The 13,360-nt window shown below is 52.8% G+C and overlaps 1 long non-coding RNA gene across 1 annotated transcript; it reads right to left on the reverse strand.

Moving 5' to 3' along the window:
- Nucleotides 1–6,549: 6,549 nt before the first annotated feature.
- LOC142066108 (uncharacterized) lies at nucleotides 6,550–13,136 on the reverse strand. Its single transcript, XR_012663607.1, has 4 exons — nucleotides 13,027–13,136; nucleotides 10,335–10,452; nucleotides 7,922–8,335; nucleotides 6,550–7,413 (listed from the first exon to the last, which is right to left on the reverse strand). It is a non-coding gene; the product is annotated as an uncharacterized LOC142066108 (long non-coding RNA).
- Nucleotides 13,137–13,360: the final 224 nt, after the last annotated feature.

Raw genomic sequence — 13,360 nt, forward strand, 5'->3', positions numbered from 1 at the left:
CGCTTCACACTGCTTAGCGCTCCTCGTCCCCGCGGCAGAAGGCAGAGTGTCCGTATTCGAGCAAACGGGCTCCTTCTGGAAGTACTCGTGTTTTTGCAATGATTCAGCACAGCAAGGCTGGCCTGGACCCTTCTCACCACCCTATTTAACCAGGTCCCTCCATCCCCTTCCTACTCGGCTCAGGAGGGCCCAGCACCCCAGTTACACAACACAAGTGCTTTACATCGCTGTCTTGCAACACTTGCTTGCAACAAGCTGCTCAAATGACTGTTTCTAGTAGCAAAATGACTGTTTCTAGCAGATCCACTATGCAGCAGAGACCAGCAGCAGCAACGTGAGGAGTTACCCTGATCTGGAAAAAGAAGGTTGCCCCCAAAGTCCATGGGTGCAACCCGGCTAAAGATAGCGACTACCCCTCCCGTCTGCAGAACTTTGCCACGGAAAGCACCTAACTGGGCTCTTCACTCGAGCAGTTTTTCTGTGATCCAGCTAAAACCCGTTCCCAGTGACTGTCCCCACGTGAACACCAACTTCTGACTTTTCAGGTACTTCCAGTTTTTCCCCCTGCACCCGCTGCTGGAAGAAGCTGACGGCAACCGGTGCCGCTCTCCAGCTGTGGGAGCAGGAACAGGCCGAGAGGTGACGCAGCTTGGGGCAGACGAACCCAACTTCTGCGGAACCGTACCCAAAGCAGAGCCCGGAGACAGCGGCAAGCGCAAGGAAGTGGCAGCAGACATCTCGGGGAGAAGCTCTAGCTTATTTATTTCTATGTAGATTCATTTATAGAAAACGTTTTGCAGCTCCCACTGGAGCAGAGGTCCTGAAGGAAACGTAGGTTCATTTTTTTCAGTTTGTTAAACTCTTTTTTGTTTGGTTCACTGCAGCCGATGGCGTGGGAGGCAGAGGGGTGCTCTCGCCGAGCTGCAGCCCGGCGGGCCCCCCCGAGCGGTGCCGCAGGCCCTCTTGCAGGAAGCAAAGCTCCCAGCCCTGCGGTCTGACCTCACTTCAAGCTCTGTTGTATTCATCTGCCTTTTGTGACCGTTTTGGGGCAAAAAGTGGTGTTTCTGCTGCTGAGCAGTGCTGCCCTCGGCTGGGGTCTGCCCAGTGGCTCTCTGGTTCATGGGGCTGAGTGGTTCCACCAGGTGCCTGGGGAGAACAAACGTAATCTGATATTATTAAAATATGATGTGCACTTGACAAGGTGCACAGAGGACTTGATGCAACAGATCATCCCCGAAACTTGGGAACTGCCCTCAAAGCAGCTGCTTTGGCAGGGGGTCAGACCGCGCTCCTGCGTCACCCAGCCTGCAGCTCGGTCAGGAGCCCTCTTACAGGCAGCTGCCCAATCCTTGTTACCCTGCCCCAGGGTGAATGTGCTGCTCCCAGAGCAAGGTTTTTGGAAAGAGGGTTCTTTGTGTCCTCCTAGACATGATTTAGGCAAGGCCCTACACCACAAAGTGCCTCCATCTGTGCCCAGGAAGGTGAGGGTCTGATTTAATGCTCATTGTTCAGCTGAAGAACTGAGGCAAGGCACACTGAGGTCATGCTGCATGACCATGTATGTACAACCAGGAGACCCTCGTTTCTTTCCCCAGCACCTCCTGACCCCTCTGTCATGTTCTGCAACTGCAGCAGTTCAGACCATGGGTCCCTCCAGCCCAGCAGTGTCTCCCCAGCAGTGTCCCACCCCATGTGCCAGCCCTTACCACTGGGCAAGGTGCAGGCAGGCACCTACGGTGTTTTCCACTAGCACCCTTCCAGTGTTTGAGCATTTTATTCAGTAACCTACAACGATGCCTCCTCCAAGTCCTCCTCTCAGGTGCCCCTGGGGACATGCCACCTCCCTGCCCACACCATGCCCCTAGATAGGGCACCCCACAGCTCTGCTCAGCACCGCATGAAGACCCACTCCTCTTGTTCCTGCTCCTCCCAGTTTCATCAGATGCTGCCAGTCCTTGTACTGGAAGAGGGTATGAAGACAATGTCCCAGCCCCAAAAGTTAAAGTTTGGCAAAGCTGGGAGCAATTGAGAACAGAGTTACAAAGGGAACATCTGGCAGCCCTAGTAATAGGCAGCACCATCCACCCCACCTATAATTAAGCAGTCCATGAAAATTATTAGCGACTTGGAGCCATAAATCAGTCAGTCCAACAATCACCAGTGAGGGAAAAGGGTCTGGAGTGAAAGCACCGTCAATATTGTAAGCAAAGACCTCGTGGCCATTGGGGCAAGTTGGGCTGGGGGCAGTGGGGCTCCATCCCTTGCAGCCCCCTGGTCTGGGGGATTCCCTTCTGCAGGACATCAGCCCTGAACCGAAAGGCAAACCTTATTTATCTTGGCTTCCCCACAGTAATAATTTTTGGAGGTAGACAAGCTTAAGAGGGTCATAAAAAGAAGCGAGGACTGGGTTTAACACCTCCCAAGCTTCTGAGGAGGTGTTTTTAGGCCCGGCTATGGTGCGGGAGGGGGAGCAGGGCCCAGCTAGTGCTGACCAAGTGCTGTTCAAGGCATGGAAGTTGACAGCCGGTTTTGATTTTGATCTTGTTTCTACAAAAGGGAATTGGGACTAATTCTCCCGAAAGCCATGGCTTTGCACTGCTGTGCTCCTGGGCTGGGGGCAAGAGGAGTGGGACAGCCAGAGCTGCTCCAGAGCCCATCAGAGCCAGCAGAAAGGCTGCCAGCAACGCTGAACCGACGCCACGCTCCTCGCCCCAAGGATTTTACAATCCATGGAAGATTAATCTTTTGTCTCCACTTTGTTCCTTGGAGATGAGGAAAAAATTATATTTGCTGGAAAGGCTGAGAGAGCAGCCTGTGTGCTGGTAACCAGCGCCTGGGCTCCAGCTCCGGCGTGTGAAGTAGCGGTGGATAATGCACACTAACGGAGCCTGAGTGCAGGCTAGCCACGGGTTTAAGGACTGTCAGCAGCAATTATGGCTTGAAAGATGGGAGAAAATGTACAGGACTTTTGGCTGACTGTACTTCATCCTCTTTGTTTCTGTGGCAACATGGTTTAGGGTCCACATCTGCACTCCCCGCTCAGGTCAAGTTCATCTTAATTCAGAAGGGAGTTACAAGTGGGTGACAGATGCAGGAGCCAGCCCTTGGCGTGTGCATTTAACACCACTTCAGGAACCTCATTGGCACCCCCTGAGCTCACCTGCAGCTGTGCACCCACATGCCCCCGTGGATTGCTCCCAGGAGAGGAGCAGTGAGCATAACAAAAACAAATTCAGGGTGAACTGCCCCAAACAGAGAGGCTAATGCCACACAAGGAGGTGCAAATCTCTTCTGTCAACAACTCTCACCTTCATAAAGCAACCCCGGGTTATGTGCAGCTGCCCTCTACTGCTCCAGCACCCTCTCTGGGCTCTGGAGCTGTTAACACAAAGTGGCATTAATTAATTAAAGGTGACGGTGCCACTGCCATTTGCCGTCCTGCTCCCAGGCTTTCTCCCACAGCATCCCCCCAGTTCATGTGCAGCAAATCCCCATCCACAGGGAAGAGTCAGGAACAGCTTTTTTTTTCTGCAGCAGCTTTGATATTTACTTTTCCAATGGAGGAAAAAAAAAAAAAAACCAAACAAGTCCTTGGAATAACAGTTTGAGGCTCTTCTAAATGTTACACGTCGACCGACCTTTTGGAGCCAGGCTTAGGGGTTTATTTTTAATCCCCCAGCCAGGACTCCCAGCAGCTGTGGACCAATTCTCCCCGAGGGCTGGATCCAAAGAGCACTGAAACACACTTAAAGGCAGCATCAACCCTCACTGCCGCGATGCTCAGGGTTGGAGCTCTGGTATTTCTACCCTTGCTGGAAATATATGCCCTTGGCTGTGTGTCCTGTGCACCTTAAGGTGATGTAGGAGCATGGTGACCATTGGCTTCTCAGAGCATAAACACAGCCGCTGAAGGTGGCAGGGGAACACCAGCCCTGCCATGCGTCCAGCCAGGGCACAGGGGATGACGTGGATTTGCAGCACAGGGCTGCAGCAGCCCCAGCTCTGCAGAGCCCACCTGGGGCCATGGATGCAGAGAGACAGAGATCCTGGAAACACCTGGCCAGCACAGGATTTCGAGGCAGGCAGGGTTACATCTAGGGAAAATGAGGAGGAATGGTCCACCCAGACAAGACTTCTGTTGGGAGGCGATGGACCTACGGGGCAGTCGCCCTATTTTCCAACTCTGCTCCCACTGCAAATGGCTACAAGGAATAGGATTCCCAGTGTCAGTCAATATTTACAGTGGCAGCTATAAAGCATACACATTGAGGTTGCCTTTCCGTTCATGGCTGTGTCTGTAATTAAGCTGGAAACAGGGCTTTCCTAAGTACAGTGCCCGATCAGGGCATTTCTGGACCGCTCACCCAAGCTCTGCCAGGCAGGATTTGAGTAAGGGTCCTGCGGTGTTTCTGAACTCCCTAGAATTTCCCCCACAGCCAGCAGCAGGCACTTAGAAGTGTCTGTTTATGAATGCAGACCTAAATTGGGCATTTTTTTTTTTTTAACTGTATTCCAATCCCTTTCAAAGGTAGGAAAATACATTAATATCCTTCAAAGGGGGAACACCATGACACTCGCTCTGACGCTCAGATGGGTTTTTCCCTGATGCAAAATAGCTCCTGGAAAAAAAAAAAATTGCCTTTGTGGTGTGTCATTCCCAGGGTTTTTGCTGGAGTTTAGGAAACAGCGAAAGCAAATATCACAACAGGAGGCTCCAAGGCCGCGCCAAGCAAGCCGAGAGCCCTGCACATACCTGGGGCTGGGCTGATGTTTGAGGGGGTTAGTTCAGCCCTCTCACTACAAGCAAAATTTCACTCCACATTTCCCTCCAGCAAAAGCAGAAGCCAAAAATGGAAAAATGTCTGGTTTTAACTAGGCGGAACGAACGATCCTTGCTCTCCATGGAGATGCAGCGTTCACCAAGGGGAGGGTAAGAGCTGGACGCACGCTCGGCGCTGAACCAGCATCAGAGGGGTTTTGCCTCTCTTTCTTTCACATCTGTGGCACCTTTCCTCTCTCCTACCGGCCGGGAATCGCACAATATCCCAGCACCAGGAGCCGGCCCCCTCCAACCACAGACCTCCCTCGACAGCGGACAAACACATCACGGCGGCTTCGAAGCCCAAAATGCCCACGGGAGGTGGCCCCTCTGGCCGGAGGGATGCAACCTGCGGCGCAAACCGGCCCCAGCGCTGCCCGAAGGGATGCCCTCATCCCTCCTGCACCCCGGTCCCGCGGAGGGGTGGGTGCTGAGGGGCCGGGGAGGGGCTGCCCATCCCAGCATCGAGCAGGCTTTTTGGGAGCAAAGGGGATATCGGCACCCAAACGCTGCATGGGATGGTTTGCTGGTGCTGTTTTTTTATTGTGCACTTTCTTTTTAAGGCTGATTCCCAGGTCTAGAGGGTGGGAATTGGGGAATCCAGGGGTTTCGTGACAGCACCAAGTCCTCCCGCAGTTTCCTAGGAGATTGGAGATTGGCTGCCTGTGCGAGTGATGCTGAAGGCGGGACTGGAGCTGGCCCCCAGCCCTGCACCGTCTCCCCCTGCCTCCTGTCCCCCTGCAAGCCACCAAGGCCACACTGCTGAGCCCTGGGACTGCCCTGATCTCAGACAGCAGCTGAGCTGCACAGGGAAGAAAAAAAAAAAGCAATCTAAAAATTTTTTTTAAATTAAAAAAATACCCAAACCACTGGGGCGGCCTGGCCCCATGCGCTGGCCAGCGGGACACCCTCCTCGCAGCAGAGGAGGGGAAGCAGGATGTGCTAGCTTCAGCTCTTCAGCTGCGGAGATCCCGCTGTGGCCGGCACATCCCGACTCCACGGAGGGAACCCTGGACGTGGTTCACTAGGATGGAAAATAAAACCCATGCACAGCCCGGAGCCAAGGTTTGCAGGGCGGTGAGCATCCCTCCTTCCTCTAGGCTCTTCGCTGCCCTCAAACCATCAGAAATATGCCAAAATGGGACATACAGTGACATATTTTCAGCAGCGGGGCTCGGGGAAGTGACCTTTAGCGAGGACGGGAACCCCGGCCCAGCCAGCCCTGCTATTTTTAACTGAGTATCAGGCCGAGCGATGGCGGGTTTCCTTCCTCTTTCTCTTTTGTGAGCACTGAACAAAGGAAAACCAGATCAGCCTCCACAAACCCTCCACTCTGAGGCAGGGAAGCCCATGAGAAAAAAAACAAAAAAAAGGAAAAGGTAACCCAGCACATTTCTGCGCAGCGTTGGAATGGACAGGTCCGGCTGCAAACTTCCCTGTGAATCAGGAGAAAACAGCGGTGACTCTACTGATGCTTTTTTAGCAAAATAAAAATGCAACTGGGATAAAAGGGACTGGTTTGACTGGGGAGTCAAGCTGGAAGGAACGGGGGAAAAATAAGAAGCAGCAGTATTGTTTTTTTCCAGGAGTCCCAGGATATTGTTCCAACACTTCCTAAACAAAAAAAAGATGAATTTTTCCCTTTAAAGCAACACAGATTCAGCTCTGTTTAAGAAGGGTAGGAATAAAAAAAAAAAAAATCACCCAAAAAAAGAAAGGTTTCATTTGTTGGAGCTTCCTTTCCCAAAGTTTTTACTTTATTTTTTTGTCTTGAAAGGAGAAGCCAAGCCACCACCACCCCCAATTTGATGAAGAAAATTTCTCAAACACCTCCTGAAAATTCACTTTGAATTACCAACACACTTCTACAGCTCCAGGACACCTTATTCTTCTGGGTGCATTGGTACCCTGAAACGTATGAGCCACAGCCCCACCTGCAGGATGGGCAGGAGGCGACAAAACCCCCTTGTCTTTCCCTGGAAAACACAAAAACCTTTTGCATCAGAAATCTTTAGAGACTTGGCTAGTGTATCGTCAGTGGCTGGTGTAATGACTGTATTTACAGCTTCTGATAGTGTCTATGTTTTGCAGGTAGTCTGCAAAAAAGTGGAAACATTATGTGGCGTGAGATATATGTGTATTTAGGTATATATAGCTCGCAAATATACCGAGCGCTACCTACGCGCAACGTAAAAGAAATTGTTTGCCAAACACTTAACGTGCTGCTGTCGGTTTCTCTGATTCTCTTCCCTGAAAAAAAAACATATCCTACATTAATCAGAGAGCAAATACATAACATGACAGCAACAGCTTCTGGCTCCGCAAAGGAAGAACATGTGCGACTGCTCAGTTCATTTTGGTTTGGATGCCGAGCCCAGTAACGCTGAGGCTGCTCACGCTGAAGGTGGTGGCCTTTGCGGGAGATGTAATGCTTTTTTCCCACCATTTTTTCCTGTTTTTTTCCAGCTTGAGGAATTGGTGATGGTTTCCTGGCTCAGATGTCATGCCTGAGCATCCCTCCAAATCAAGTTGCTCTAGTTGTTCTTACCTTCTCGCTCGGCTTGGACCAAGTGGATTCAGGCTGTGCTTGCGCCCTGCAACCAGGGGGTAAGGAGGTAAAAATAAAGAAAACAACCCAAAAATCCAACCTTTTTAAATTCTCCTCTTTGCATGGCTCTAGGGACCGTGTCTTTGGGAGCAAACTCGTTCCTGAAACATACGGTAACATCATGAGCAATGGCCCTGCTATTGCCTCAGCACCCGGACCCCGCTGGGATGACCCTGGGAGAGCTCGGGGGGACTTGCCAGCTTCCCGCAATGCAAGCCACATCTTGGCCGTGTTTGTGTGGCTCCAGCCTGGGACCCCAGCCAGGGCCACCACGGCGGGCACCGCTCCTGCTGGCAGTGGCTCAGGCTGGCGCTCACCATCCTGCAGCCTCCCCGTGGACCCCAAACCTTGTGCAAAGCCGTTGTGGCTTCTCCAAAGAGAAATGTCACATCTCGTCCTCCTCACACCATGGGCCAATTCTGCCTGCTTTGGGGGGTTTATATATATATTTTTTAAGAAGGCATGACTTGCTTTGGACTCCTGCTCTTGCTCACCTGAACGCAGCGGCTCTGTCCCAGTGGGCTCCCCCCATTCCTGGGCTTTCCCAAAAAATACCTTTCATTCGCACACAATTCCCTGCCTTGGCAGGTGGCTCCCGGGGATCTCCGCAGTGCCACAGCCGTTGGGGCCGTGCACGGATGAAAGTGGGGAGCCAGCAGCCAAGAGGAAAAGGCACCCACGTTCCCCTGGGCGATCAAGGGTCTGCAAAGCAAATTAGCTGCCGAGATGTCCCCCCAGGCCCTGGCTCGTTGGGCAGGGGAGAGTGGGGGCTCTGGGATGGTGGTGGGATGCAGCCAGGCTTCGCTTGCCACCCCCAGCACCGGCGCGGCAGAGGCTGCCCTCAGCGTGGCATCACTGCGGTCGGGACGTTGGGAGCAACCTTGCCACAAAAAATGGAAGCCGGGAATCTGAAAATAAAAATATCACACATGATTTCAGGCTTGCTGAAAGCATGATTGACTGTTTAATTCCACACATACACACACACTTCTTTCCTCCTAACCCGTGTGACTCAGCCCTGGCACAGCCGTGGAGGCTTCTCCTGGCTCCTACCCTCACCGCGAGAGTGGAAAACGTACCCTCTCGTAAACGCCGGCAGCGATAATCAAGCCCAGCGCTCCCAGGGCCGATCGACTCCTGCCAATTAAAACAGAGCTGGCAGCACTCTCCCACACTCAGCCTGGGCGGCAAAAGCACCCGCTGCTGAGAAAACGCTCTCCATCACGCCAGGATGCCACTGATCCTGCTGAGCCCCAAAGCACCAGGTCCGAGAGGCCTGAGGACACGGAACAGCTCCGCTGCTGGGCACGGGCACATGAGGCAAAGGCAGCTGCCTGTGTGACCTGGTGGGGTGGGAAAGCCAAACCTGATGATATCTATAATGCCACCTGGCCAGAGTGCTGCTGCCACGGGTTGGCCTCTGCTTCCAGCGATTGCCATGGGAGGCGCTTCCCATCAGCCCAGGTCTGTGCTGGGCTCAGTGCTCAGCAGGACCAGGTGCATGGAGGAAAAGAAACCCCAAAGCTCAAGGGAAAAAATGTGACCTATGGGATAACTCATCTCCCAGAGCCACTTCTTTTATTCTTGTGCAAAGCTGCAAAAACAAGCAAACAATGTGAAAAGCATCGGTCCTGCACCAAGGAACTAGAAAAATACTTTAAAGGAAAATGGACTTCTTGGAGGCTGGCTTGATGCAGGGCTGCCTGCTCATCTGGGCCATCAGGGCTGGGATGTTTTAGGCTTGCTTTGATTATTTTTAGTATCTGTAGGTCTTCATCATTTACTAGGCAAAAGTAGCCCACTACAGGTAGGGAAATAAACCCTTGCCTGGCCCAGCTCTCCTAAACAGAGCCAACCCATCCTCATCCCTCTGCTGTTTTGTTTACACATCCCAGCTCTAATTTTGCTATTCTATTTCTGCTCATCCTGGGGCTGGGCAAGAGGATGCACTTTGCTCTCAGCTGCCACCACATTTCCCCACCTCCTCTGCTTTGTGCGTCTCCCACCGTGCTGCGGGCAGCAGTGTGGGATCCCCCCGGTCCCCCCGCAGCTCGCCTGGCATGGGTCAGCACTGCGCCCCGGCACGCTGCAGCCCTGACAGCATTTTGGGGCTGCACTGGACCCCCTGTGCCAACCTACAGGGTTTTGTGCGGGTCATGGTGTGCTGCATGCCTGCCTGCCTCTTCTCCTGGAAGCCTCTCACGCCCGTCTTGGCTTTTACATTATTTTTACACTCCAAGTTTCTAGCTGTAGACATGCAGCGAGTGCTCTCCAAATGCAAAACCCAGAATTCATACATTTAGAATCCAGCATTTAAAAAAACCAAACAAACCACTAACAAATTCATTGCTCTAAGGCCCAAACTCACTGCTCTGGAGGGAGCACCACACAGGGCATCTCCTGTTACCGGTGGGATGTGGCTGTAGGACTTGGCTTTCTTCATCCCCCCTGAACAGCAGCGCCTGGCGGGAGCTCGGCTGTGCTGGAAGTTCCCGCGTCTCCGAGGGATCGCCGGGAACCCAACCTTGACCGCTCTCGGCCTTACACAGCGGCAGCAAAAGCTGGGCTGGGAGAGACCCTGTGGGCATGACAGAGATTTTTCCACCGCGGGTGGATTTTCCCGGGGGAGGTTTAATGCAGCAGGGAGACGTTTGCTTGGCGCTGGCCAGACCGCACTGCTTTCCGCAGGCATCCGAAGGCCCATGGCTCTGCACAACAAAACACCCCTCAAAACTCAAAAGCAAAGGCCGTGGTGTTTCCTTTCTGCTTTCCCAGCTGTAAAATGACACTTGCCTATTTTCAAGCTTCCCTATGAGGCCAGAAGTCCTCTCCCCCCAGTCAACCTCATCACACAAGATCATGAGTCCCCAAGTGCACTTTAAGTAAAATACAAAGAGCCAAATTTACTTTTAAAACATGAGTATCCAAAGGCGCATAAAGCCTAAGAGGGTTTGCAAGCCACCCAGCCTGCATCTCTCTGAAGACGGAGTGGAGCTGAGCCCTTGTCTCCCACATCAGAAGCAGCCTGTGATAAAAAGGAAAGAAAAAAAAAAAAATCACAAGAACATTTGCTGCTGGAAACTGCTCATGGGAAGGGCGCGATGTCTGGAAGGAGCCTGTGCACATAGCGTGCGCCAAGGAACGGGACGAGATGTGATATCTCTGCATCTGCGCTTGGTGCAAGACGCAAAAGACATCCCTCAGTTTGGGGCCACCCTGGGCTCCCGGCCGGGCACCACGGTGCCCACCACCAGCACCCCGCACGCCAGCCCAGGGGAAGCACAAACCAAACAGTTAAGTAAATTTAATTTTAACACGGTGAGGAGGCGGCTCTCTGCAGATGGCATCAATACCAGCTTCACTGCCAGCTCCACGGTGTGTCATCGGTTCTGCTCAGCCTTAAGTGATGCAAATATAGAAAACAATGTCATTGTTGCTAGGATTTTCGGGCTCCGGCTGCCTGGCCAGGCTGAGAGCGTACAGTGATGCTGGGGAAGGACGGCCACAAGGAACGGTGCTATTTCAGATGAAGAGGAAGATGAGTAACTTTTCCAAAGGCTGAGTCCTTTCAGTGCACAAATGCATTTTTTTAAATGGCTCAGCTCTCAGTTATCAATGATGCGTTCAGCTCCCATGGGCCTGAAGGACATCAAAGTGTGGGTCTGCTGTGGGTTTTGGGATGGCGGTAAGAGCCACCCCAAGTGACCCAAGGTCCTGGGTTTGCTCAGCGCCAGCCCTGAGCACTGAATTCACAGAAGCATCTCAATGTCAATGTGCAAGATGACCAGAAATTCATATTTGTAATCCACCAGACATCCCTATTTGCCCCTGAAACTCTCCCACCGTGCCAGACTGACCACAACATCAGGGCAGCAATGAGGGGCAAAAAGCCCTGTTAACCCCCTCCCCATATCTCCCTGCTGCGTTCCACCACATGGCCCACACAGGCGACATGGCACAAGGCAAATGCTCCAGCGGCGGTGACCCCGTCCCAGGTCCGCTGCTGCTGCCCGAGCAGTGGCAAGGACACGGGACCGTGGCTGTGCCATCCCCTGCCCACACGGCTGCCCCAGCCCTGCCTCCCGGCATGGCATCCTTTGCACCGCAAGAGCCGGCCCCTGCCCCGAGCTGCCCCAGGGCATCTGCGGCGGCTTCCCACCTCCGCAGGCTGTCCACAGGCAAATGCACCTGCAACAAAGGATTTTGACTAGTCTGCTCCCCAAAAGCCATCAAATTCCCCCACTTCATCCAAATTCATCTGGCTGGAAAGCTCTACTTTTCTCCTTGCTGTCCTGCCTGCCCAGGGGTTGCAGTAATACAACATGCAGCCTTGTAGTTCCCGTACCCCTCAAACCAGCCGTGAATACCCCCCCACCCTGCAAAGCTGTGCCAGCGGGGCCATTGCACAGCCCTGGGCTCCAGGCACAAGGACCACCAGAGTTTCAGGGCTATTTACACTGCCATGAGGCTCACCATGCTCACGATGCTCCATCCTGAAGTATCTAAAGCACCTGCACAGGATCCACAGGTGGTCTGGGACTTTTTGAGCCTGAACCAGACTCCTTCAAGTCCCCGTTTTGGAGGGGGAGTTGTGGGCAACACCATCACTCCACTCAAAAATGGGATTTCTCTTTTAAAAGCTCTGTGCCCCAGAACTACCGGCTCCAAAACCACTTGGAGGGGGGCGCATCTCCTGGAGGTGATGCACCCTCCGTGCACACCCCACACACCTGGCCCCACTGCCTGCGGCAGAGCCCTGCTGCAGGGAGATGCCAGGAATATTGATTTCCACCTAATTAACCCACGATCCCCTGTACAGCCTGGGAATAGCAGCAGTCAGAGGATGCTTTGGCTGGGAACTACAAAGCATCTCCGTCCACTGGCAGCAGGACGCAGGGTGTCCCTGGCATGGGGCCGAGAGGATGGGGTTGGGAGAGGCGAGGGGAACAGCCTTGCACAGGAAAGCCTGCAAGCGTTCTGCTGTCCAAACATCTGACATCCAGCCCCAGCCCAACCAGCTTCTTGTCCATGAAAATACACAACTGTGACCTATTTCCAGGGAATGCGAGCACCCATTTAAACAAATCCCTGATAAATGAACGCAAGAAACCATTTCCTCCCTATTTCCTTCCATTAGAAATGAAACACTGCCATTAATCACCAATAAAGAAATAAAAACCCCGAAACAATCCGCTAGTGACTGCATGAGTCAGATCCCTCCCCTCAAGCTCACTGCAGACCTGACCCCAGGCACAGCAGGGCTAATTCTGGCCCCGCTGAGCCAAACCATTGCTCTCTCCTACCTTCACTACATTAAAAAAAACCATAAGATAGGTAGCTGTTGTCCCGGGCATGCCATGTGCTGGGGTTAGCTGATGCTCAGTCCTGTATGCGCGCCCTGTCTTATTACTCCAATTAATTTTTTTTCCCCCTCCAGGAAAGCTTGTGTGCAACAGCCCTTTAGGAAAATCAGACCCCAGATCAAATATTAAGGCCTATAATATAAGAGCTGTTGTTTTGCAAAGCCTCCTGCAGCCTCCAGCCACAGTGACCCTTTCATCCCCCTCCCTGCCTGCTCCCCCCTAAAAGCAAACCCCACCTCTGAGAAGGCAGCGAGCAAACCTCTCGTCGGCTGTGATGGCGCTACGGGGAAGCAGCCGGTCCCTGGGACACGATGTCCTGGCCAAATGCTGCCAGGAGCAGCTTGCTGGTAGACGGAGCAATTATCTCCGGCAAGGAGGAGGGCAGATGCTGTTTGACAGAGGGTGAAGGAATTTTTCCTGCATTTGCAGACTTGGCTTGCAAAGATAACTTTGGGCTGGTTTTTTTTTTTCTTTTTTTTTGAGCCAGATTAGGATCTTTCTTGTGCACCACACGTGGGGCTGTTTACTAAATGTTGTTGGCAAAACACAGCCCACCACAAACCTCAATGG

This window comes from Phalacrocorax aristotelis, chromosome 18 (genome assembly GCF_949628215.1).
Source record: "Phalacrocorax aristotelis chromosome 18, bGulAri2.1, whole genome shotgun sequence".
In the NCBI taxonomy this organism is placed as follows: Eukaryota; Metazoa; Chordata; class Aves; order Suliformes; family Phalacrocoracidae; genus Phalacrocorax; species Phalacrocorax aristotelis.